This window comes from Mesoplodon densirostris, chromosome 4 (genome assembly GCF_025265405.1).
Source record: "Mesoplodon densirostris isolate mMesDen1 chromosome 4, mMesDen1 primary haplotype, whole genome shotgun sequence".
Classification (NCBI taxonomy): domain Eukaryota; kingdom Metazoa; phylum Chordata; class Mammalia; order Artiodactyla; family Ziphiidae; genus Mesoplodon; species Mesoplodon densirostris.
In genome coordinates this window covers 916,548-941,025 of record NC_082664.1, presented here as the reverse complement: position 1 = coordinate 941,025, position 24,478 = coordinate 916,548, and the positions used below count along the sequence as shown (strand labels likewise).

Below are 24,478 nucleotides of genomic sequence, written 5' to 3'. Positions count from 1 at the left end.
CGGGGTAATGATTAGAATATTGTTTGCCCTAGCTGTACACAGTCTGGCTCATTTGTACATTATATATGTCTATTCATATACAGATCCTCTTCCCATGCAAAATATTACACAGTGTTCCGTAGACCTCCCTTGCTATATGATCGGACTTTGTGACACATGTATATAATATGTATTGGTATATGTAACACTGATCTTAATTTATCCATTCCTCCCACCTTTCCTTTTAGATAAGTATAGTTTTTTCCTACATCTGTGAGTGTCTTTCTCTGTGGAAATATTTTCCTGTGGGTCAGTTATTAGATAACGCCTATAAGTAATATCATAGGATATACGTCTTTTGATTTCCAACTTACCTCATGTTCCATGATTATCTCTAGGCTCATCTGTGGTGCCTCAAAGAGCACTAATTCATTGTTCTCCATGGTGAATATTCCATTGTGTACATGGACCTCTTCTTCTTTATCCATTCACCTGTTGATGGACATTTTGGTTGCTTCACCATCTTGGCTATTGTGAATAAGTCTGCAGTGCAACTGATACAGCCTGTGTCTTCCCGATTCTGGACTTCTCAGGTGAGAGGCGTAGCGGTGGGCCTGCTGCATCGAAAGGAAAACGAAGGGAGTAACCAGGCAACGTCAGTTACCACGGCCGCCCTGGGAAAAACATTACCAAGTGACACGAACACTCCCAGGAGCCTACATTTGTTTCCACAATAAGTAAACCTTTCTCATTTCCAAAGTACTATACTGTGAAATATGCATCTCAGTCACAACTAGAGGTTACTCAATGTCTGCTGTGAGTGGGAGGAAAACAGAAGGGCCTTACACAGTACCTAAAGCAATGACAAGAAGAAACTAGGGTCCACGGGCAGAGACAGACAGGCTCAGACAGGCTCCTATCCCTATGACATTCTGAGGAGATCACGTTGTAAGGGCTCGAGCACGAGAAAGCAGCCACTAACCAGCTACCCTGTCTCAAATATGTGGAGAAAGTCAATGCAAATGCATACCTATGTATTATTCTTTTCTGATCATTCTTCCAGTGTAGCCCTTCTGGCTTTGTGCAAAGCGATTCTTTGTTTTGTACCTGAAAAATGAGTGGCACATGTAAATGGATGAAACACGTCAGAGCAGACATCCAACGAGCACTTCAGCTAACGAACGAGGAGCTCCGAGTTCTGGGAAAGAATCGTAAAAGTAGTGTAGAATCACAATATCTTAGAGCATCCTTTATATCAACTCCCCTCTATCGTATCACCAATCAGTGGTCATCAGCCTATACATGAACTTTGCAGTGACAGAAAACCCAGCACTGTCTAGACAGGTCTAGGCACTTCTAGTTGCTACAGCAGTCTATATCAAATTCAGAATCTGACTCCCTGTCACGCATCAGTCCCAGTCTGCCTTCTGCAATGGTACACCCCATGGCACACCTCATCTCTTTTCCATCTGGCACATTTCCCAAACACATGAGGACAATTTTGTTCTGCCTAAAGCTCTCTTCTCCCACGTCACCCTCCTAAATCACTCCTTCCTGTGTTTATGACTTTGAGGAGCCCCCAAGGTTTTCTCATCCCAAGGCCATGACAAGCAATGGCATCAGTGTGCCTGCTACAGATTCTACGAAAGGGGCAGGGCCACACAAGAGTCTGGCAAATGTGACTGAAAACCTGAGGTGAGAGTACACGTGACAACCTCAGCCTCTCTTCAGTCCTCAGCCTCTATCCAAGGTTTCTCCGAAGCACACTATTGACATTTTGGGCCAGATAATTCTTTTGGGGTGGTGGGGAGGGCTGTCCTATGCCTTGTACGATACGTAGTAGCATCCTGACCTCTACCCACTAGATGCCTGCAGCACCACCAACCCCACACCCCGGATGTGACAAAGAAAATTGTCTCCAGCCATTGTCAAACGTCCTGGAGGAAGGGTGAGGGCAAAATCACCCTCACTCAGGAGCCACTGCTCTATCCAATGACTCTGTTCACCCACGAGTACTCAAAACTCTCTCCTCCGCTGGCTTAACAGGTAACTCTCCAGAAAGTTTATCGGGTATCAAAATGCTATTTGAAATTTAATAGTATTTATCTCTATAACGGTATCTGATGAAAGTAAAACTCTTTCTCCAGATGTTAAGAACCTCCCAGGTGGTTAATCCACGTTTACCTTATCTCCTACCCCAGGCCCTGGAAATTACAGAAATGATCGGACACCCATTTTCGGGTTCCGTTCAATAAGTACCAGTAGCGTAAGGCTTTCTGGCAACCTGAACACTGAATTCAAGTAAACTATTCTGCCTGACCGTGGCTTTGTGGGACAGGCCACAAACCGGTAGCAGGACCCTCCTCGCTGCTATTTACGGAATTGAGGTATCTGACTGGAAAGCCGTTGGAGGTGAACTACCCAAGAAAGCAGTGGGTTCAGGAAGAGAATTTGGAAAGGGTGACAAGGGAGGGGAGAATGAACCTCAGCTTTAAAGAAAGGGGAAAAGTACCAAGAGATGAGTTCTCTTGGCTGAAGAGAAGATACGCTGAAAGCCATCAGCTTGCCCTCGGGGCCCTCAGCTCTCTGGGGAGCTCTAAGGGAAGGGTGAGCCTGGACCTACGACTCCGGACTCCTGGTCTCGGCCCCCAGGCCTGACCCATTCACTCAGACTCTCAATAAATACTTGTATTCAAAGACCTTACACGGGGACCACATCTGGGAAAACATCGCCGCACCCTCATCATAAGTCACAGGGGGAGACCCGAACTGGCCAAGCCATGACAGGAGCTGTGAGGGCGACAAAAGAGCACGGCAGGGATCGGACATCGGATCGCCAGAAGCCCTCCGCCCTCCTGGTTCGTAATGCCAGGGCCCCATCGCCGCATATCGGCGGACCCCGGTCCTGCCGCCGTCGCGCACCCTTCCCCAAGGTTGGCCGGGGTCTGGAGTCACCATCCCCGGTTCGGACCTACAGACCTCGCCGCTGCTGAGCTCTACACATCCCGCTCCTTCCACACAGTTCGCCGAGTCCGCGGGCCTTACTGAGCCGCGCCGGCCACCGTCCGCGAGGCCTTGGCGCGCCTGTGACGTCACTGTCGTGCGCCTCTCCCGCAACAAGGGGAGTATGGCTCTCGCACGGCGGCTGCGGCTGTTGTCGCTCCCGGCTCGGTTGCTTCTGGCGTCTCGCCGGGACCTGACGGTCTGCCATCCCAACGAGCCCCTGCCCGTGGTGCGCATCCTGCGGGCTCTACAGCGGCGGCGGGAAGAGCGGCAGAGTGGGCAGCGGAGCCCCCCGCGGCCGGTGCTGGCGCGACCTGGGCCGCTGTCACAACGACTGAGCTCACGTGCCGCAACTACTGAAGCCCACGCGCCTAGAGCCGGCGGTCCCCAACCAGAGAAGCCACCACAATGAGAAGCCTGTGCACCGCAACGAAGAGGAGCCCCCGCTCACCGCAACTAGAGAAAGCCCACATGCAGCAACGGCGACCCAACACAGCCAAAACAAACTAATAAATAAAATAAAATGAAAAAAGATACAATACAGTATTGTTAACCATAGTTGCCATGCTGCACATTACATCCCAGAACGTATTTGTCTTGTAACTGGGAGTTTGTATCCTCTGACCACCCTCACCCATTTCCCCCACCACCACCCCGACCTCATCCCCGTAGGTTAAAATTTTAAATAGAGGAGCCCAGATAAACTTCAATGAGCAGGTGACATCTGAGCAGAGATCTGAGTTAGCCAAGTTCGTATCTAATGGAAGAGCGCACAGGAGAGGTAAGGGCCGGTGCAAAGACCCTGGGGCAGGAGCTTGTCTGGTGTGTTGGAAGAACAGGAAGGAGGCCACTGTGGTTGCAGCACAGAAAGGAGAAGAGGGTAACGGAAGTCAGATACACAATGGATGGAGAGCAGTGAGCAGGCAGGACACAGCGGTCGGACCCCGAATGGCCTTGTCGGACGCTCTGCGGGCTGTGTTAGCGCTTCATGAAAGGAGCCAGTGAAGGGATTTAAGGAGAGGAGTGGCATGACTGATCACATTCCCCATGATCACGCCGACTGCTGTATGAAAAACAGACTGTGGGGGCCACGGTAGACACTGGCAGATCATCAGAAGGCTCTTCTGTCACCGATGTCAGAGATGATGGTGGCTCAGAACGGAGAGATAGTAGGGGAGGTGGTGAGAAGTGGTCACATTCTAAAAATATTTTGAAGGTAGAGCAACACGAGTAAAACGAAGAAAATCCAAATCCCGTGGCCCAGAGATAACTGTTAATTTATTTATTCTAAGCAAACCCGGTCCCTCCTAAAAACCACAAAGCTTGCCAAGGATGCTCTTCTCAGAGGTACTACCTTTTTACTACTCAGCCCACTCCGGCATGCCCTCCCCCCTCTGCCACTCTCCCAAAACTGCTCTGATTCAAGTCACCAATTACCTCGAAGTGGCTCAATCTATGAGACACTGACCTGTCCTCAATCTTGTTCTGCTAGCAGCACATGGCATGGTGGAGCCTCCCCTCTTGCTTGATCTCTCTCCTCCCTGGGTTCGTCGACCGCACACTCTCCCAGTTTTTCTCTCTACCCCTGCTTTGCAGTCTCTTTTCCTGGTTTCACCTCCCGCCCTCACATGTTGAGGTTGCTCCTCAGTCGTGGGCCCTCTTCCCTGCTAATTTCACACATCCTCCCTCACAAATTTATTCACTCCCATGGTTTACAATATTGGCCATGATCATCTCCAAAGGCATCCCAACCTCACACCAAGCGCTCAAAACACATCCCCACTCGGATGTGTTAAGGGCAGCTCCTACTCCACATGTGGAAAACAAAGGTTTGATCTCCCTTCCTAAGCCTTGTCCTCTGTCTCCAACTATTTATTCAACAGACACTTACTGAATCCCTAAGATATGCCAAGCACTGCTAGGCACTAGAGACAAAATGATGAGGCAGGAGGGTAAGGTTCAATAGAACAGAGGGTTATAGAAAGGGAACTTACAAATATGTGTGAAAATAAAAGTGTGCATGGTGCTATGACGGAGCACTTACGGTAAGGCTGTGGGAGTCTAGCTCAGCAGCGAAGAGACTGATGGGGGTTGAGGAGGGCCTCCCTTAAAAAATAATCTCTGTGGACTTCCCTGGTGGCGCAGCGGCTCAGAATCCGCCAGCCAGCCCTATTTACAATAGCCAGGATATGAAAGCAACCTAAGTTTCCATCGACAGACGAATAGATAAAGAAGATGTGGCACATATATACAATGGAATATTACTCAGCCATAAAAAGACACGAAATTGAGTTACTTGTACTGAGGTGGATAGACCTAAAGTTAAGTAAGTCAGAAATAGAAAAATAAATACCGTACGCTAACACATATGTATGGAATCTAAAAAAATAAAATGGTTCTGATGAACCTAGGGGCAGGAAAGGAATAAAGTTGCAGACGTAGAGAATGGACTTGAGGACACGGGGAGGGGGAAGGGCAAAAGCTGCGATGAAGTAATAGAGTAGCACTGACATATATACGATACCAAATGTAAAATAGCTAGGTAGTGGGAAGCAGCGGCGTCGCAAAGGGAGATCAGTTCAGTGCCTTGCGACCACCTAGAGGGGTGGGATCAGGAGTGTGGGAGCGAGATGCATGAGGGAGGGGATATGGGGATATACGTATGCATATAGTTGATTCACTCTGTTATACAGCAGAAACTAACACACCATTGTAAAGCAATTATACTCCAATAAATATGTTTAAAACAGGGCCTCCCTGGTGGCGCAAGTGGTTGAGAGTCCGCCTGCCGATGCAGGGGATACGGGTTCGTGCCCCGGTCTGGGAGGATCCCATATGCCGCGGAGCGGCTGGGCCCATGAGCCATGGCCGCTGAGCCTGCGCGTCCGGAGCCTGCGCGTCCGGAGCCTGTGCTCCGCAACGGGGGAGGCCACAACAGTGAGAGGCCCGCATACCGCAAAAAAAAAAAAAAAAAAAAAAAAAAAAAAAAAAAAACGAAACAAACAAAAAACAATCCGCCTGTCAATGCAGGGGATACGGATTTGCTCCTTCGTCAGGGAAGATCCCACACGTCTCGGAGCAAATAAGCCCGCGAGCCACCACTACTCAGCCCATGCACCACAAATTCTGAAGCCCGCGCGCATAGACCCCGTGCTCTGCAACAAGGGAAACCACTGCAGTGAGAAGCCCGTGCACCGCAACGAAGGGTAGCCCCTGCTCGCCGCAACGACAGAAAGCCCTGGCGCGGCAACGGAGACCCAACACAACCAAAAATTAATAAATAAATTAATTAAAACTTATATTAAAATAAACAAAGAAAAAATCTCTGCTGGGAATTCCCCGGTGGTCCACTGCTTAGGACCCTGTGCCTCCAGTTCAAGGGGCCTGGGTTCAATCCCTGGTTGGGGAACTGAGATCCTGCAAGCTGGCATTGCAGCCCAAGTAAAAATGATATAAAATAAAATATATTAAAATAAAAAAACGAAAGGATCTCTGATTCAAGTTCTAAAGGCTGAGAAGGTGTTTATCACGCCAATATGTGGGGAGAAAAATTTTCCCATTTCAGTAAGTAGCGCCTCCATTTACCCAATTACACATCCTTAAACCACATTCCCCACATCCAATTCATCACTTACTCTTATTCGCCTCCAAGCCATCACTAACCTTCCAAATACGACTCTAACCTGCCTGCTTTACTCCATCTCCAAGGCCACCACTGTGCACAAAGCCAGTGTCCTAATGAGTCTCCCCAAATCTTCTCCTGCCCCCTCCTATCCATTCTCTTACAATAGCCAGTATGGTGTCTGAAAAAGGCATCTCTGCTAACACCACTTCTCTGTTTATACCCTGCAATGGCTTCCCACCAACTTTAGGATAAATCCCAAACAGATGATGGACTGGACGCTGAAAGACCAGAAGGAGGTAGGGTGTTAGGTTAGAAAGAGGGATAAAGGGTCTAGGCAAACAGCGAAAAGGGCTGAATAGAAAATGATCGGCACTTGTACAACAGTCCGGATGCAGGCAGGAGAAGGCAGGAATAGCAAAGGAATACCAATAGCCACTTTTTATTTCTGCAATGCCTTTGCAATTCCCCAAGTGCTTCATTTATAACTGTGATTCTCAAACCTAACTGTGCATTAGACTCATCTGGAGAGATTTTTAAAACTACCAATGGCCAGACCTCACCCCAAGCCAATTAAATCAGAATATACACTTCACTAGGGCAGGAATTTTGTCTGTTTCGTTCACTGTCCATATGAAAAGTACGTGGCACATACATGGTGCGCAGAAAATATATACTGAATGAATAAATGAAGAAAGGGATGTACCACTATCACCTGAGATCCAAGGAGACATTCTTTTCAAAACTTAGGGAGTAACCAGGCAACGTCAGTTACCACGGCCGCCCTGGGAAAAACATTACCATGTGACACGAACATTCCCAGGAGCCTACATTTGTTTCCACAATAGGTAAACCTTTCTCATTTCAAAGTACTATAATGTGAAATATGCATCTCAGTCAGAACTAGAGGTTACTCAATGTCTGCTGTGATCGGAGGAAAAGAGAAGGGCCTTACGCAGTATCTAAAGCAATGACACGAAGAAACTAGGGGCCACGGGCAGAGACACACAGGCTTAGATAGGCTCCAATCTCTATGACATTCTGAGGAGATTCACTTTGTAAGGGCTCGAGCACGAGAAAACAGCCACTAACCAGCTACCCTGTCTCAAATATGTGGAGAAAGTCAATGCAAATGCTTACCTATGTATTATTCTTTTCTGATCATTCTTTCAGTGTAGCCCTTCTGGCTTTGTGCAAAGCGATTCTTTGTTTTGTACCTGAAAAATGAGTGGCACATGTAAATGGATGAAACTTGTCAGAGCAGACATCCAAGGAGCTCTTCAGCTAACGAACGAAGAGCTCCGAGTTCTGGGAAAGAATCGTAAAAGTAGTGTAGAATCACAATATCTTAGAGCATCCTTTATATGAAATCCCCTCTTTCATATCACCAGTCACTGGTCATCAGCCTATACATGAACTTTGCAGTGACAGAAAACCCAGCACTGTCTAGACAGGTCTAGGCACTTCTAGTTGCTACAGCAGTCTATATCAAATTCAGAATCTGACTCCCTGTCACGCATCAGTCCCAGTCTGCCTTCTGCAATGGTACACCCCATGGCACACCTCATCTCTTTTCCATCTGGCACATTTCCCAAACACATGAGGACAATTTTGTTCTGCCTAAAGCTCTCTTCTCCCACGTCACCCTCCTAAATCACTCCTTCCTTCCTGTGTTTATGATTTTGAGGAGCCCCCAAGGTTTTCTCATCCCAAGGCCATGACAAGCAATGGCATCAGTGTGCCTGCTACAGATTCTGGGAAAGGGGCAGGGCCACACAAGGGTCTGGCGAATGTGACTGACAACCTGAGGTGAGAGTACACGTGACAACCTCAGCCTCTCTTCAGTCCTCAGCCTCTATCCAAGGTTCCTCCATAGCACACTATTGACATTTGGGGCCAGATAATTCTTTTGGGGTGGTGGGGACAGCTGTCCTATGCCTTGTACGATATGTAGTAGCATCCTGGCCACTACCCACTAGATGTCTGCAGCACCGCCCCCCCACACCCCGGATGTGACAAAGAAAAATGTCTCCAGCCATTGTCAAACGTTCTGGAGGACGGGTGAGGGCAAAATCACCCTCACTCAGGAGCCACTGCTCTATCCAATGACTCTGTTCACCCATGAGGACTCAAAACCCTTTCCTCTGCTGGCTTAGCATTCAACTCTCCAGAACGTCTATCGTGTATCAAAATGCTATTTGAAATTTGATAGTATTTATCTCTATAACGGTATCTGATGAAAGTAAAACTCTTTCTCCAGATGTTAAGAACCTCCCAGGAGATTAATCCACGTTTACCTTATCTCCTACCCAAGACACTGGAAATTACAGAAATGATCGGACACCCATTTTCGGGTTCCGTTCAATAAGTACCAGTAGCGTAAGGCTTTCTGGCAACCTGAACACTGAATTCAAGTAAACTATTCTGCCTGACCGTGGCTTTGTGGGACAGGCCACAAACCGGTAGCAGGACCCTCCTCGCTGCTATTTACGGAATTGAGGTATCTGACTGGAAAGCCGTTGGAGGTGAACTACCCAAGAAAGCAGTGGGTTCAGGAAGAGAATTTGGAAAGGGTGACAAGGGAGGGGAGAATGAACCTCAGCTTTAAAGAAAGGGGAAAAGTACCAAGAGATGAGTTCTCTTGGCTGAAGAGAAGATACGCTGAAAGCCATCAGCTTGCCCTCGGGGCCCTCAGCTCTCTGGGGAGCTCTAAGGGAAGGGTGAGCCTGGACCTACGACTCCGGACTCCTGGTCTCGGCCCCCAGGCCTGACCCATTCACTCAGACTCTCAATAAATACTTGTATTCAAAGACCTTACACGGGGACCACATCTGGGAAAACATCGCCGCACCCTCATCATAAGTCACAGGGGGAGACCCGAACTGGCCAAGCCATGACAGGAGCTGTGAGGGCGACAAAAGAGCACGGCAGGGATCGGACATCGGATCGCCAGAAGCCCTCCGCCCTCCTGGTTCGTAATGCCAGGGCCCCATCGCCGCATATCGGCGGACCCCGGTCCTGCCGCCGTCGCGCACCCTTCCCCAAGGTTGGCCGGGGTCTGGAGTCACCATCCCCGGTTCGGACCTACAGACCTCGCCGCTGCTGAGCTCTACACATCCCGCTCCTTCCACACAGTTCGCCGAGTCCGCGGGCCTTACTGAGCCGCGCCGGCCACCGTCCGCGAGGCCTTGGCGCGCCTGTGACGTCACTGTCGTGCGCCTCTCCCGCAACAAGGGGAGTATGGCTCTCGCACGGCGGCTGCGGCTGTTGTCGCTCCCGGCTCGGTTGCTTCTGGCGTCTCGCCGGGACCTGACGGTCTGCCATCCCAACGAGCCCCTGCCCGTGGTGCGCATCCTGCGGGCTCTACAGCGGCGGCGGGAAGAGCGGCAGAGTGGGCAGCGGAGCCCCCCGCGGCCGGTGCTGGCGCGACCTGGGCCGCTGTCACAACGACTGAGCTCACGTGCCGCAACTACTGAAGCCCACGCGCCTAGAGCCGGCGGTCCCCAACCAGAGAAGCCACCACAATGAGAAGCCTGTGCACCGCAACGAAGAGGAGCCCCCGCTCACCGCAACTAGAGAAAGCCCACATGCAGCAACGGCGACCCAACACAGCCAAAACAAACTAATAAATAAAATAAAATGAAAAAAGATACAATACAGTATTGTTAACCATAGTTGCCATGCTGCACATTACATCCCAGAACGTATTTGTCTTGTAACTGGGAGTTTGTATCCTCTGACCACCCTCACCCATTTCCCCCACCACCACCCCGACCTCATCCCCGTAGGTTAAAATTTTAAATAGAGGAGCCCAGATAAACTTCAATGAGCAGGTGACATCTGAGCAGAGATCTGAGTTAGCCAAGTTCGTATCTAATGGAAGAGCGCACAGGAGAGGTAAGGGCCGGTGCAAAGACCCTGGGGCAGGAGCTTGTCTGGTGTGTTGGAAGAACAGGAAGGAGGCCACTGTGGTTGCAGCACAGAAAGGAGAAGAGGGTAACGGAAGTCAGATACACAATGGATGGAGAGCAGTGAGCAGGCAGGACACAGCGGTCGGACCCCGAATGGCCTTGTCGGACGCTCTGCGGGCTGTGTTAGCGCTTCATGAAAGGAGCCAGTGAAGGGATTTAAGGAGAGGAGTGGCATGACTGATCACATTCCCCATGATCACGCCGACTGCTGTATGAAAAACAGACTGTGGGGGCCACGGTAGACACTGGCAGATCATCAGAAGGCTCTTCTGTCACCGATGTCAGAGATGATGGTGGCTCAGAACGGAGAGATAGTAGGGGAGGTGGTGAGAAGTGGTCACATTCTAAAAATATTTTGAAGGTAGAGCAACACGAGTAAAACGAAGAAAATCCAAATCCCGTGGCCCAGAGATAACTGTTAATTTATTTATTCTAAGCAAACCCGGTCCCTCCTAAAAACCACAAAGCTTGCCAAGGATGCTCTTCTCAGAGGTACTACCTTTTTACTACTCAGCCCACTCCGGCATGCCCTCCCCCCTCTGCCACTCTCCCAAAACTGCTCTGATTCAAGTCACCAATTACCTCGAAGTGGCTCAATCTATGAGACACTGACCTGTCCTCAATCTTGTTCTGCTAGCAGCACATGGCATGGTGGAGCCTCCCCTCTTGCTTGATCTCTCTCCTCCCTGGGTTCGTCGACCGCACACTCTCCCAGTTTTTCTCTCTACCCCTGCTTTGCAGTCTCTTTTCCTGGTTTCACCTCCCGCCCTCACATGTTGAGGTTGCTCCTCAGTCGTGGGCCCTCTTCCCTGCTAATTTCACACATCCTCCCTCACAAATTTATTCACTCCCATGGTTTACAATATTGGCCATGATCATCTCCAAAGGCATCCCAACCTCACACCAAGCGCTCAAAACACATCCCCACTCGGATGTGTTAAGGGCAGCTCCTACTCCACATGTGGAAAACAAAGGTTTGATCTCCCTTCCTAAGCCTTGTCCTCTGTCTCCAACTATTTATTCAACAGACACTTACTGAATCCCTAAGATATGCCAAGCACTGCTAGGCACTAGAGACAAAATGATGAGGCAGGAGGGTAAGGTTCAATAGAACAGAGGGTTATAGAAAGGGAACTTACAAATATGTGTGAAAATAAAAGTGTGCATGGTGCTATGACGGAGCACTTACGGTAAGGCTGTGGGAGTCTAGCTCAGCAGCGAAGAGACTGATGGGGGTTGAGGAGGGCCTCCCTTAAAAAATAATCTCTGTGGACTTCCCTGGTGGCGCAGCGGCTCAGAATCCGCCAGCCAGCCCTATTTACAATAGCCAGGATATGAAAGCAACCTAAGTTTCCATCGACAGACGAATAGATAAAGAAGATGTGGCACATATATACAATGGAATATTACTCAGCCATAAAAAGACACGAAATTGAGTTACTTGTACTGAGGTGGATAGACCTAAAGTTAAGTAAGTCAGAAATAGAAAAATAAATACCGTACGCTAACACATATGTATGGAATCTAAAAAAATAAAATGGTTCTGATGAACCTAGGGGCAGGAAAGGAATAAAGTTGCAGACGTAGAGAATGGACTTGAGGACACGGGGAGGGGGAAGGGCAAAAGCTGCGATGAAGTAATAGAGTAGCACTGACATATATACGATACCAAATGTAAAATAGCTAGGTAGTGGGAAGCAGCGGCGTCGCAAAGGGAGATCAGTTCAGTGCCTTGCGACCACCTAGAGGGGTGGGATCAGGAGTGTGGGAGCGAGATGCATGAGGGAGGGGATATGGGGATATACGTATGCATATAGTTGATTCACTCTGTTATACAGCAGAAACTAACACACCATTGTAAAGCAATTATACTCCAATAAATATGTTTAAAACAGGGCCTCCCTGGTGGCGCAAGTGGTTGAGAGTCCGCCTGCCGATGCAGGGGATACGGGTTCGTGCCCCGGTCTGGGAGGATCCCATATGCCGCGGAGCGGCTGGGCCCATGAGCCATGGCCGCTGAGCCTGCGCGTCCGGAGCCTGCGCGTCCGGAGCCTGTGCTCCGCAACGGGGGAGGCCACAACAGTGAGAGGCCCGCATACCGCAAAAAAAAAAAAAAAAAAAAAAAAAAAAAAAAAAAAAAACGAAACAAACAAAAAACAATCCGCCTGTCAATGCAGGGGATACGGATTTGCTCCTTCGTCAGGGAAGATCCCACACGTCTCGGAGCAAATAAGCCCGCGAGCCACCACTACTCAGCCCATGCACCACAAATTCTGAAGCCCGCGCGCATAGACCCCGTGCTCTGCAACAAGGGAAACCACTGCAGTGAGAAGCCCGTGCACCGCAACGAAGGGTAGCCCCTGCTCGCCGCAACGACAGAAAGCCCTGGCGCGGCAACGGAGACCCAACACAACCAAAAATTAATAAATAAATTAATTAAAACTTATATTAAAATAAACAAAGAAAAAATCTCTGCTGGGAATTCCCCGGTGGTCCACTGCTTAGGACCCTGTGCCTCCAGTTCAAGGGGCCTGGGTTCAATCCCTGGTTGGGGAACTGAGATCCTGCAAGCTGGCATTGCAGCCCAAGTAAAAATGATATAAAATAAAATATATTAAAATAAAAAAACGAAAGGATCTCTGATTCAAGTTCTAAAGGCTGAGAAGGTGTTTATCACGCCAATATGTGGGGAGAAAAATTTTCCCATTTCAGTAAGTAGCGCCTCCATTTACCCAATTACACATCCTTAAACCACATTCCCCACATCCAATTCATCACTTACTCTTATTCGCCTCCAAGCCATCACTAACCTTCCAAATACGACTCTAACCTGCCTGCTTTACTCCATCTCCAAGGCCACCACTGTGCACAAAGCCAGTGTCCTAATGAGTCTCCCCAAATCTTCTCCTGCCCCCTCCTATCCATTCTCTTACAATAGCCAGTATGGTGTCTGAAAAAGGCATCTCTGCTAACACCACTTCTCTGTTTATACCCTGCAATGGCTTCCCACCAACTTTAGGATAAATCCCAAACAGATGATGGACTGGACGCTGAAAGACCAGAAGGAGGTAGGGTGTTAGGTTAGAAAGAGGGATAAAGGGTCTAGGCAAACAGCGAAAAGGGCTGAATAGAAAATGATCGGCACTTGTACAACAGTCCGGATGCAGGCAGGAGAAGGCAGGAATAGCAAAGGAATACCAATAGCCACTTTTTATTTCTGCAATGCCTTTGCAATTCCCCAAGTGCTTCATTTATAACTGTGATTCTCAAACCTAACTGTGCATTAGACTCATCTGGAGAGATTTTTAAAACTACCAATGGCCAGACCTCACCCCAAGCCAATTAAATCAGAATATACACTTCACTAGGGCAGGAATTTTGTCTGTTTCGTTCACTGTCCATATGAAAAGTACGTGGCACATACATGGTGCGCAGAAAATATATACTGAATGAATAAATGAAGAAAGGGATGTACCACTATCACCTGAGATCCAAGGAGACATTCTTTTCAAAACTTAGGGAGTAACCAGGCAACGTCAGTTACCACGGCCGCCCTGGGAAAAACATTACCATGTGACACGAACATTCCCAGGAGCCTACATTTGTTTCCACAATAGGTAAACCTTTCTCATTTCAAAGTACTATAATGTGAAATATGCATCTCAGTCAGAACTAGAGGTTACTCAATGTCTGCTGTGATCGGAGGAAAAGAGAAGGGCCTTACGCAGTATCTAAAGCAATGACACGAAGAAACTAGGGGCCACGGGCAGAGACACACAGGCTTAGATAGGCTCCAATCTCTATGACATTCTGAGGAGATTCACTTTGTAAGGGCTCGAGCACGAGAAAACAGCCACTAACCAGCTACCCTGTCTCAAATATGTGGAGAAAGTCAATGCAAATGCTTACCTATGTATTATTCTTTTCTGATCATTCTTTCAGTGTAGCCCTTCTGGCTTTGTGCAAAGCGATTCTTTGTTTTGTACCTGAAAAATGAGTGGCACATGTAAATGGATGAAACTTGTCAGAGCAGACATCCAAGGAGCTCTTCAGCTAACGAACGAAGAGCTCCGAGTTCTGGGAAAGAATCGTAAAAGTAGTGTAGAATCACAATATCTTAGAGCATCCTTTATATGAAATCCCCTCTTTCATATCACCAGTCACTGGTCATCAGCCTATACATGAACTTTGCAGTGACAGAAAACCCAGCACTGTCTAGACAGGTCTAGGCACTTCTAGTTGCTACAGCAGTCTATATCAAATTCAGAATCTGACTCCCTGTCACGCATCAGTCCCAGTCTGCCTTCTGCAATGGTACACCCCATGGCACACCTCATCTCTTTTCCATCTGGCACATTTCCCAAACACATGAGGACAATTTTGTTCTGCCTAAAGCTCTCTTCTCCCACGTCACCCTCCTAAATCACTCCTTCCTTCCTGTGTTTATGATTTTGAGGAGCCCCCAAGGTTTTCTCATCCCAAGGCCATGACAAGCAATGGCATCAGTGTGCCTGCTACAGATTCTGGGAAAGGGGCAGGGCCACACAAGGGTCTGGCGAATGTGACTGACAACCTGAGGTGAGAGTACACGTGACAACCTCAGCCTCTCTTCAGTCCTCAGCCTCTATCCAAGGTTCCTCCATAGCACACTATTGACATTTGGGGCCAGATAATTCTTTTGGGGTGGTGGGGACAGCTGTCCTATGCCTTGTACGATATGTAGTAGCATCCTGGCCACTACCCACTAGATGTCTGCAGCACCGCCCCCCCACACCCCGGATGTGACAAAGAAAAATGTCTCCAGCCATTGTCAAACGTTCTGGAGGACGGGTGAGGGCAAAATCACCCTCACTCAGGAGCCACTGCTCTATCCAATGACTCTGTTCACCCATGAGGACTCAAAACCCTTTCCTCTGCTGGCTTAGCATTCAACTCTCCAGAACGTCTATCGTGTATCAAAATGCTATTTGAAATTTGATAGTATTTATCTCTATAACGGTATCTGATGAAAGTAAAACTCTTTCTCCAGATGTTAAGAACCTCCCAGGAGATTAATCCACGTTTACCTTATCTCCTACCCAAGACACTGGAAATTACAGAAATGATCGGACACCCATTTTCGGGTTCCGTTCAATAAGTACCAGTAGCGTAAGGCTTTCTGGCAACCTGAACACTGAATTCAAGTAAACTATTCTGCCTGACCGTGGCTTTGTGGGACAGGCCACAAACCGGTAGCAGGACCCTCCTCGCTGCTATTTACGGAATTGAGGTATCTGACTGGAAAGCCGTTGGAGGTGAACTACCCAAGAAAGCAGTGGGTTCAGGAAGAGAATTTGGAAAGGGTGACAAGGGAGGGGAGAATGAACCTCAGCTTTAAAGAAAGGGGAAAAGTACCAAGAGATGAGTTCTCTTGGCTGAAGAGAAGATACGCTGAAAGCCATCAGCTTGCCCTCGGGGCCCTCAGCTCTCTGGGGAGCTCTAAGGGAAGGGTGAGCCTGGACCTACGACTCCGGACTCCTGGTCTCGGCCCCCAGGCCTGACCCATTCACTCAGACTCTCAATAAATACTTGTATTCAAAGACCTTACACGGGGACCACATCTGGGAAAACATCGCCGCACCCTCATCATAAGTCACAGGGGGAGACCCGAACTGGCCAAGCCATGACAGGAGCTGTGAGGGCGACAAAAGAGCATGGCAGGGATTGGACATCGGATCGCCAGAAGCCCTCCGCCCTCCTGGTTCGTAATGCCAGGGCCCCATCGCCGCATATCGGCGGACCCCGGTCCTGCCGCCGTCGCGCACCCTTCCCCAAGGTTGGCGGGGGTCTGGAGTCACCATCCCCTGTTCCGACCTACAGACCTCGCCGCTGCCGAGCTCTACAGATCCCGCTCCCTCCACACAGTTCGCCGATTTCGCGACCACTACTGAGCCGCGCCGGCCACCATCCGCGAGGCCTTGGCGCGCCTGTGACGTCACTGTCGTGCGCCTCTCCCGCAGCAAGCGGAGTATGGTTCTGGCACGGCGGCTGCGGCTGTTGTCGCTCGCGGCTCGGTTGCTTCTGGCGCCTTGCCGGGACCTGACGGTCCGCGGTCCCAACGAGCCGCTGCCCGTGGTGCGCATCCCGCAGGCTCTACAGCGGCGGAAGGAAGAGCGGCATAGCGGCCAGCGTAGCCCCCCCGCGGCCGATGCTGGCGCGTCCTGGGCTGCCGCTGATGTCAGCGCGGCGACCCGAGTTGAACCAGCCGGCTCACCTCAAGCTGGGCTCTTGGAACCCGCGCCACTCTCTTCGCGCGGCTGGAGGAATCGGCGCACCCACGCGGACCATTTCTCCATCGAGTGCGTGCAACGTGAGGATCCAGCGCTGCGGAACCTTTCGCCCAAGGGCAGCTGCACTGAAGTGTGTCTGGAGCTCCCCGTTCTGAGCGCGCTACAGGAGGCTGCTCCCGAAGTTGTTCGGCCCACAAACGTGCAGTCGAGTACCATTCCCCCAGTTCTTCGCGGCCGCCACATTCTCTGCGCCGCAGAAACCGGCAGTGGCAAAACTCTCAGCTACATGCTACCTCTCCTTCAACGGCTGTTGGGCCAGCCAAGCCTGGACCCCTGTCGTATCCCTGCTCCTCGAGGCCTGGTTCTTGTGCCTTCTCGAGAATTAGCCGAACTGGTGCGTGTCGTGGCCCAGGCCTTGGGCAGCTCCTTGGACCTCCAGGTGCGGGAGTTAGGGGGAGGCCATGGCATGAGGAGGATCAGGCTGCAACTGTCCAAACAACCTCCAGCAGATATTCTGGTGGCCACTCCGGGGGCTCTGTGGAAGGCCCTGAAAACTCAACTGATCAGCCTGGAGCCGCTCTCCTTCTTGGTGTTGGATGAAAGCTTCCTGGAACTGGTGGATTACATCTTGGAGGGGAGCCATACAGCAGAAGGCCCAGCTGACTTAAAAGACCCCTTCAATCCCAAAGCTCAGTTAGTGCTGGTGGGTGCCACATTTCCCGAAGGTGTAGGCCAGCTGCTGAGTAAAGTTGCCAGCTTAGACTCCCTAACCCGCGTTACCAGTGACAAGCTCCACTGCATCATGCCTCATGTCAGACAGACATTCATGAGGCCGAAGGGAACAGAGAAGGTGACTGGGTTGGTACAGATCCTTAGGCAGCATGATAGAGCATATAGGACTGGCACCGCAGGAACTGTTCTGGTGTTCTGTAATTGCTACAGCACTGTGAACTGGCTGGGGTATATATTCTGGATGACCACAAAATCCAACACTTAAGACTGCAGGGACAAATGCCAGCCTCAGTGAGAGCAGGCATCTTCCAGTCCTTCCAGAAGGGCTCCCGAGACATTCTTCTCTGCACAGACATCACCTCTCAGGGCCTGGACAGCACCCAGGTGGAGCTAGTCATCAATTATGATTTCCCTCTCATCCTGCAAGACTACATCCACAGAGCAGGGAGGGTGGGCCGGGTGGGGATCGAGGTGCCAGGCACTGTCATCAGCTTTGTGACCCATCCCTGGGACATGAGCCTGGTTCAGAAGATGGAGCTGGCAGCTCGCCAGAGGAGAAGCCTTCCAGGACTGGGGTCCTCAGTGAGAGCGCCTTTGCACCAGCAAACCTTATTGCAGCAGGCTTATATATGATGCCATAACAGGGACCTTTCCCTCTGTGCTGGATGGGTGAGCACACTTGTCAGTAGGGTGCTCTGGGCTGCCTAGTCACCTTCTGAAGACCCGGGCTGCTGTCTGGCTTCAAAAGGTAAGTTGCTGGACAACACTTGAGGGTGAACTACTGAGCTTGGCTCTCTGTAGTCTTTCACGTGAAGAATAATGTCGATCTTGGCTCTGTATTATGTCATGGTTTCTAACAATAAGCGATGTTTCTATGGGTGCCCCTTAATAACAGTTTCCACTGGGGCAGAATTCAGTAGACCCTGAGAAGATTCACACTCCAAACTACCACACTTAGGACGAAGGCTCTTTCAATTGATGTTTTAGTTTAAATTTTGTTTCCTGCCCCCAAACATCCATTAAGCCTCCAGGAGAAGGAAAAGGGGATGTGACTAGCAATAAAGAGAAATATTCTTCACAACGGTGGCCATGGCAAGCTTAGGCACTTTTGGTGAAACCTCTCTGGGAAGTACTGGCAGAGGAATAAAAGGCAAACTGACACAGAAATATTGCTTGGTGTGCATTTCCAGGCTCTGCCTTCTTTCTCATCTCTTGGTGGCAGGTGGAGGAAGAGAAGAAAAGGTTAAACTTTTTTATAAACCAGCAGAATAAGCTTATAACATCCTCTCACTATCTCTGCATAGGTTCTAGTCTCTGCAGCATTATATAAGCTTTGCCCAAAGTAATGAACTGTTGAAAGTCAAATGTAATACTTCACCAAACAACTTAAAAATGCTTGCGCACTGGAAAGGGTTAAGTTGCAGAGAACACAGATGGACCCAGAGCAACGTTTGCAGAAAGAGAATATTGTGCTAAATGTACAGTCATAGCTCTATTCCATATGAAGAAACAGTCAGAAGGATAAAAGAACTTGGTCAAAATCACACAAGTCAGTAGGAAAGAATCTGGTTTGTCTGTCCTCAGGGTTGTGTTCTTTAACCACCAGGCTAGTTTTTCTCAAATCTGATTCCTGCATAGAATAACTATACACCTCTGCTTGCCTTGAATATCCCCTGTTTATACATATGCCTGCTGCAGTTTTTAATATTGCCCACTTTGACTCCCAAAAGCAACCGAGAATACACAATAATTTGGTCTCTCTATCCATGGACCACTGTGGTGGGACTGCCCAGGAAGCTTATTAAAAGTGCAGCTTCCTGAGCCCTACTCCAGATCTAGATAAGTTTTCTGAGGGTTGGCTCAAGAATCCAGGTACAAGGCTTTTTAAGTGGTTTGGTGGAACCCCCCCAGGTGATTCTCTCGCTCTCTTAAGTTAATAAGCCGTTTATTCTGCCTCCCCCAGATGCCCAGCCAGGTCCTGTTAAGGTAGGAGTCCCCACACCACATCAGAGGGATGCTCCCAGCCAAGTAATCTCCGGAGCCTTGGATAGTCTGAATGGTCTCATGCTGGCCCACCTGCCATGACAAACCTCCGCCAGAGCATTCCCCTTCACATTTACCTTCTACCACTCCCAAAGGCAGTCTGCTCCAATGAGGCCTGACTTCGTCTGTCCTAACGGGCACCCACTGATTCAAGCAGTTTAGGGATAGAAGGTGCTGTGGTTCTCAACCAGGGTGGCCCAACCTCTAAAAGGGTAGCCCAAGCAGTCTCTACCTCCTGGGCACATCCCCTCTGCAACAGCCCCAGTAAACGAAGGTCCCATCTTTGCTTTTTCAAGGTCGGCAACAGGGAGTCCCCTCCTAAAGAAGGTTCTCTCTCATTGCCACACTATCAAAAGCTGCCCCAAATGTGGTTCCTTCCTGTGGGCCTGATCAGGCTAAGGGCAGAGTTGTCTCTTTCCTTCTCTGAGTCGGACCAAGTTGTCTTACTAACCCCTCTTCACAGTGTTGACCGTGATTTTCACGGGGGCTGCTGCTGAGCCTTTATCTCATCCTTTCATGGTGGAGAGAGAGAGGATTATAATGATTTTTACTTCTAGGGGAGAGGGGAGTGTAATGATTATGTTGTCATTTTGTATTATGTCCTTTTGTCATGAATTTGTTTTGAATTTCATATTAAAATGGGCCCACCATTCCCACTTTGTGAGGTCATTCAGCACCCTCATTTTGCACCTTTAACATCTCTCTCAGTATCACTTGGAAATGTTTGAAACGGCATGAGCTTGTCCTCACATTCCTATCAGCTGTAAATCCGGAGCCCCGACATGAACGTAACCATTGAGCAGAACCCCTCTCCACTAGCTGTGTAACACTGGGTAGGCTCCTTAACATCTTGGTTTTTCTAAGCCCTCAGGTGTAAAAATGTGAGGGTTCTATGAATTTATATTTGGGGCAGGACAAGGTCGAGAAGACTGTGTCTTTGCTTGTATTCTTCCAAACTGGAATGTCTTCCCTCTCTTCCCCATGGGTCCAAATCTCACTTGTCCTTCAGGCCCACTGGCAAGCAGCCTTCCCTGATTCCCCAGTCCACACAATTCTCTGCCTCTTAGGGTCAGTGCCATACAACCTAGCTGTCTCTTAACGTTAATCTTGCCTCTCAAGCCAATTTCAGAATGTGGGTCTCTCTTGCCCTCCTGGGGCCCCTGGGGCTGTACCAGCCCACCTGCACGCCCCACGTGGGGTGTCTACTAGACTAGGGCATGGGTGGGGAGGCCCAGGTGTGAGGGACCAGGCAGAGTACCTCTGCCTCCACCCTGCTCTCCTCCACAAAACTGCCCCTCCTCCTGAAGCCTGACCCGCAAGTCACAGGTTCCTTATTATGACCTCACTGGGTAGTGATGACCTCACAGGCCTTCTCACAGTTTCCATGGCAGCGTAACTGTGGAAACGTGCTGCCCTCAGAGAAACTTCCCTACCAGTTCTCCACCAGATACCAATCTCTTTGGTTGTCTGAGAGAGAATGTCTGACCGGATCGTCTATATTTACTCAAACCTGTGCTCTGTTCCCTGGCTGGGCAGTGCAGCAGGTACACCGAGACCGGGCATCTGTAGAAGAGGCATGGTGTACACACAACCTCACCTGGCTGCCACATGTTCCTGTGGGGCTTGCCCACTACGTAAACCTCAGCACTTTCCCAGCTGTAAGTAATACCAGTGACCTGGGACACCTTCAGGGTCCCGCAGTGCTCACTGCTGAGGACAAGTTAAAGGTCATCCCTGAACTAGTGTTCAGGAAGCTTCTGATCTTTATAAATGTTGCCTTCCGCTTTGGGCTACAGGATGCTTCCATTCAGACCCTTTCCTGATTGGCCTCTTAGCAAAACGCAAGTGCGTTTTTGTTGGCAGATGGTAAACGGAGCAGTTTGAGGAAGAGGGCCACTCTTGAACCGCACCTTCAAACCCAGGCACCTCTGTGCTGTCATGTACACATCTATATCTGTCCCCTCAGACACATCCCATACTGAGCTGCTGAGTACTAGGGGAGAGGGTGGTGCCATATTCATGGGAAGACCGGAAGAACCAAGGTGGGTGATGAAGCGCTACTGAGACTGGAGGGCTGAGCAGATGGTGTCCCAGGAGGCTGGGTGGATGTGAGCCTACACTTGGTACCCAGAACCCGGTTCTGAGTCTCCTGATCACTCTGCCTCAGTATTTGGCCTTGTTCTAATCTAGATAAAAGTATCAGAGGGCTAGAGTTCAGTGTGGTTGTAACAGGCAGTATAAATGGGGCCCAAGAGGGGTTGCCAAAGTGGGAGGGGTCCTTAACCAATTTATATTAGATTATCTTTTTCCAAAACTTGAAAGACGTTTCCATTAAAGCCTCAGAAGTGACACACTGCAAGAAATGTTTTCTCTGTTGTGGAAGGGAGAGATGGAGAGGATCATGATTGCAATTTCTTTCGGGTTCTACTGTTTTCCCTGGCAACGGTGAAGAGACTACCTCACCTGATGCAGCCGTAGGCTCTAGGAATTGCTTTTGCAGCCAGTGTCCCTTCTCTAGGGACTCATAGAGGTGATGGTCCAAGTCTGTGTTTTGGATGTCAAGTAGATTAAAGGTCTTCAGCCAGAAACTGGGAGAGACATGAGAGGGAAATTCTGGCAGGAGACTGTGTACAGCAGAAGTGACTGATCAGTTCTGATTTTCTTTGCAGCAGCTGTGGCTCCCATTTCTCCTCCTAAACCTGGTCACTACCATGTCCTCAACCGAGGGTGTGGAGAAACGCAGTTGGGCCGGCATGGGGAGACATACTGCCTGGTTGGTGGCTACCGGGCCTACGGGGATGCTCCTTTGGCCATGCCAGCAAAGGCGGAAGCCGAGAAGCCAGTCCCCAGATGGGCTCCCGGGAGAAAGCACACTCCGGAAGAGTCAGACGAAGATCTCGGTTGCTCCAGACCCAAAATCCGGCGATTGTAGCATGGTGCCAGGAGGCGGACTCCACAGAATCTTGCTGGCTGAACCATTCTGAAGACAGGGCAATGGTTTAACTGCCTAAGACAGCGAATGCCTCTTCCTGCAGTGACCCCTCCCCCCCCCCCCCCCCCCACTGCTCACTACCACAGATTAGAACCTGCGTCGTTCTGTCTGAGCCTTCCTCAGCCAGGAGCCTCCCTGCACACTAAATGGCCATAAGCCAGGAGCCTCAGAAAGTGAGGTTTGAAATGAGAGTCTGCCCTGAACATCCCAGGGCGGAAGCTGGCCTGGAAGAAAACCTGGCATTCCTCTGCTCAATCCTCAGGGGCCCCCTTGTGAGCTGAAGAAAGTGAAGTCTGCACTCTGCAAGCCGAGGAGGATGCAGGAGCAGAGACAGGGTGCAGAGAAGCCTTAGCAGTCTACCACATGGGCTCCTGCCCTGAGCCATTGTCAGCGGCCACCACCACAAACCAGTGGGGAGCTGGGCTTTTTGAAAGTGAAAGCAGCAATCTGTGGCTTCCCAAAGAGCCTCCTGCCTGGGGTCTCAGGAGGCAGGATAGAGAGGCCCAGGAAGCCCTGCTCCCTGAAGCAAGAACAGGATGGAGAGTCAAGCAGCACGCACCCTGTCCCGAGGTTCACATGCTCCTTTATTGCCAGGCCTTTCCGTCCCCAGTGGCGTCCCTTACTGCTCAATAAAACGCTTTTCTGTAACAGATTTCTAGGGTCGCCAGTGCTCAGACTTAGGTCACTACCCCTGTGCTAGGCACTCCTGCCACCTGGGAAAGATTCCAAAGGTGGAACAGCGCCAGGGTGTGCTAGGGATCAGAGCAAAAACTTGAGAGGCTGGGGATGCAGGAGTTTGGGCACAGTCCCTAAATCAGCTCAGTGGTTGAGCTGCTGTGAGAAGGCACATCCCCAGTGTGCGTGTGTGTGTGTGTGTGTTGAGGGGAGGGGGTCCCTAGAGGAGGCAGCTAGCGGGAGGGCCTAAGGCTGGAAATGGGGAATGGCGTGCGGCCTCTGAGCAAGCACAGGCACTTAGCCCTTGAGGTTTCTGGGAAAGCTAGAGCCACAAGGGCCACGAGGTAAGGCAAGTGTAGCAGCAGAGCCCAGGTACCAGGTCTTTCTTCAGAACCTACACTTCTCCACGAGGCCGGGCCTTCCACGCTGAGGTAGGAGGGATCCTGGCCAGAAGGTCAGCCAGCAGCTCTGGGACGAAGGTTGCTGCAGCGGGGGCTCTTCTGCCATGGAAGCGACTTCATTTCCTTCCACACAAATAGCCTACTGACCGAGTTCCTGCTCTAATGAGTAAAAGGGTCGTTGACTCTCCCCAGAAGGTTGTTCAGTTCACATCCCAAAAGTCCCTCTATTCAGGCCCTGGGGAGGTGTAGCAGCTCCTGAGGGCGCTCTCCTGAGGCTGGCTGACAGAAGTGGGGGAGGTTCCTGATAGTTCCCAGGCGCTGGTTCAAGTCCCCAGAGAATGGTCATGCAGGTTGGGGAGTCAAGTAGGAGGAGAGAGAAGGTTGGGGGCAGAGGGCTCCCTCCTGAATCCAGAGCTCACAAGGTTACCCCCCCCCATTTCCAGAAACTATCTCTTCCCCCACACCAGCCCCCATGGCCCAGTACCGGGAAACCGGGAGCCCAGAGCACTTGTGGCCACAGAGACCCTCGCACGTAGCCCTCGGGGTGGGCGGGGCCGGCTGCAGGCAGATGGGGACGAGGTGTGCTCCCGGGAGGCCACGGGCTGCAGGTGGCCCTCTGAGAGAAGCACCCCAGCTTGGACAGGAAGGTTAGAGGCAGGGGAGAGCAACCTAGGGCGCCCCCTCGGAGCAGTGGGTGTGGGAAGAGGGGCGGGGGCGGAGGGAACCCGCGATGGGAGGCGAGTGGGCTCTCAGCAGAGGCCAGCTTAGCCCGCGGGAGCTGCCTCTGAGCA

The 24,478-nt window shown here is 50.4% G+C and overlaps 1 long non-coding RNA gene and 1 pseudogene across 7 annotated transcripts in view; one reads left to right on the top strand and one right to left on the bottom strand.

The window, feature by feature from the left end:
- Window positions 1–24,478, bottom strand: part of LOC132487767 (uncharacterized) — a 348,757-nt gene that overhangs the window by 14,051 nt on the left and 310,228 nt on the right. For all 7 annotated transcript variants that reach the window (XR_009531683.1, XR_009531682.1, XR_009531687.1 and 4 more), the window contains 4 exons: window positions 14,485–14,561; window positions 7,745–7,821; window positions 1,010–1,086; window positions 354–596 (listed from right to left, as the gene is read on the bottom strand). This is a non-coding gene — a long non-coding RNA (uncharacterized LOC132487767). The remainder of the gene's footprint in view (window positions 1–353; window positions 597–1,009; window positions 1,087–7,744; window positions 7,822–14,484; window positions 14,562–24,478) is intronic.
- On the top strand, window positions 16,585–23,243 carry LOC132487766 (probable ATP-dependent RNA helicase DDX28; annotated as a pseudogene).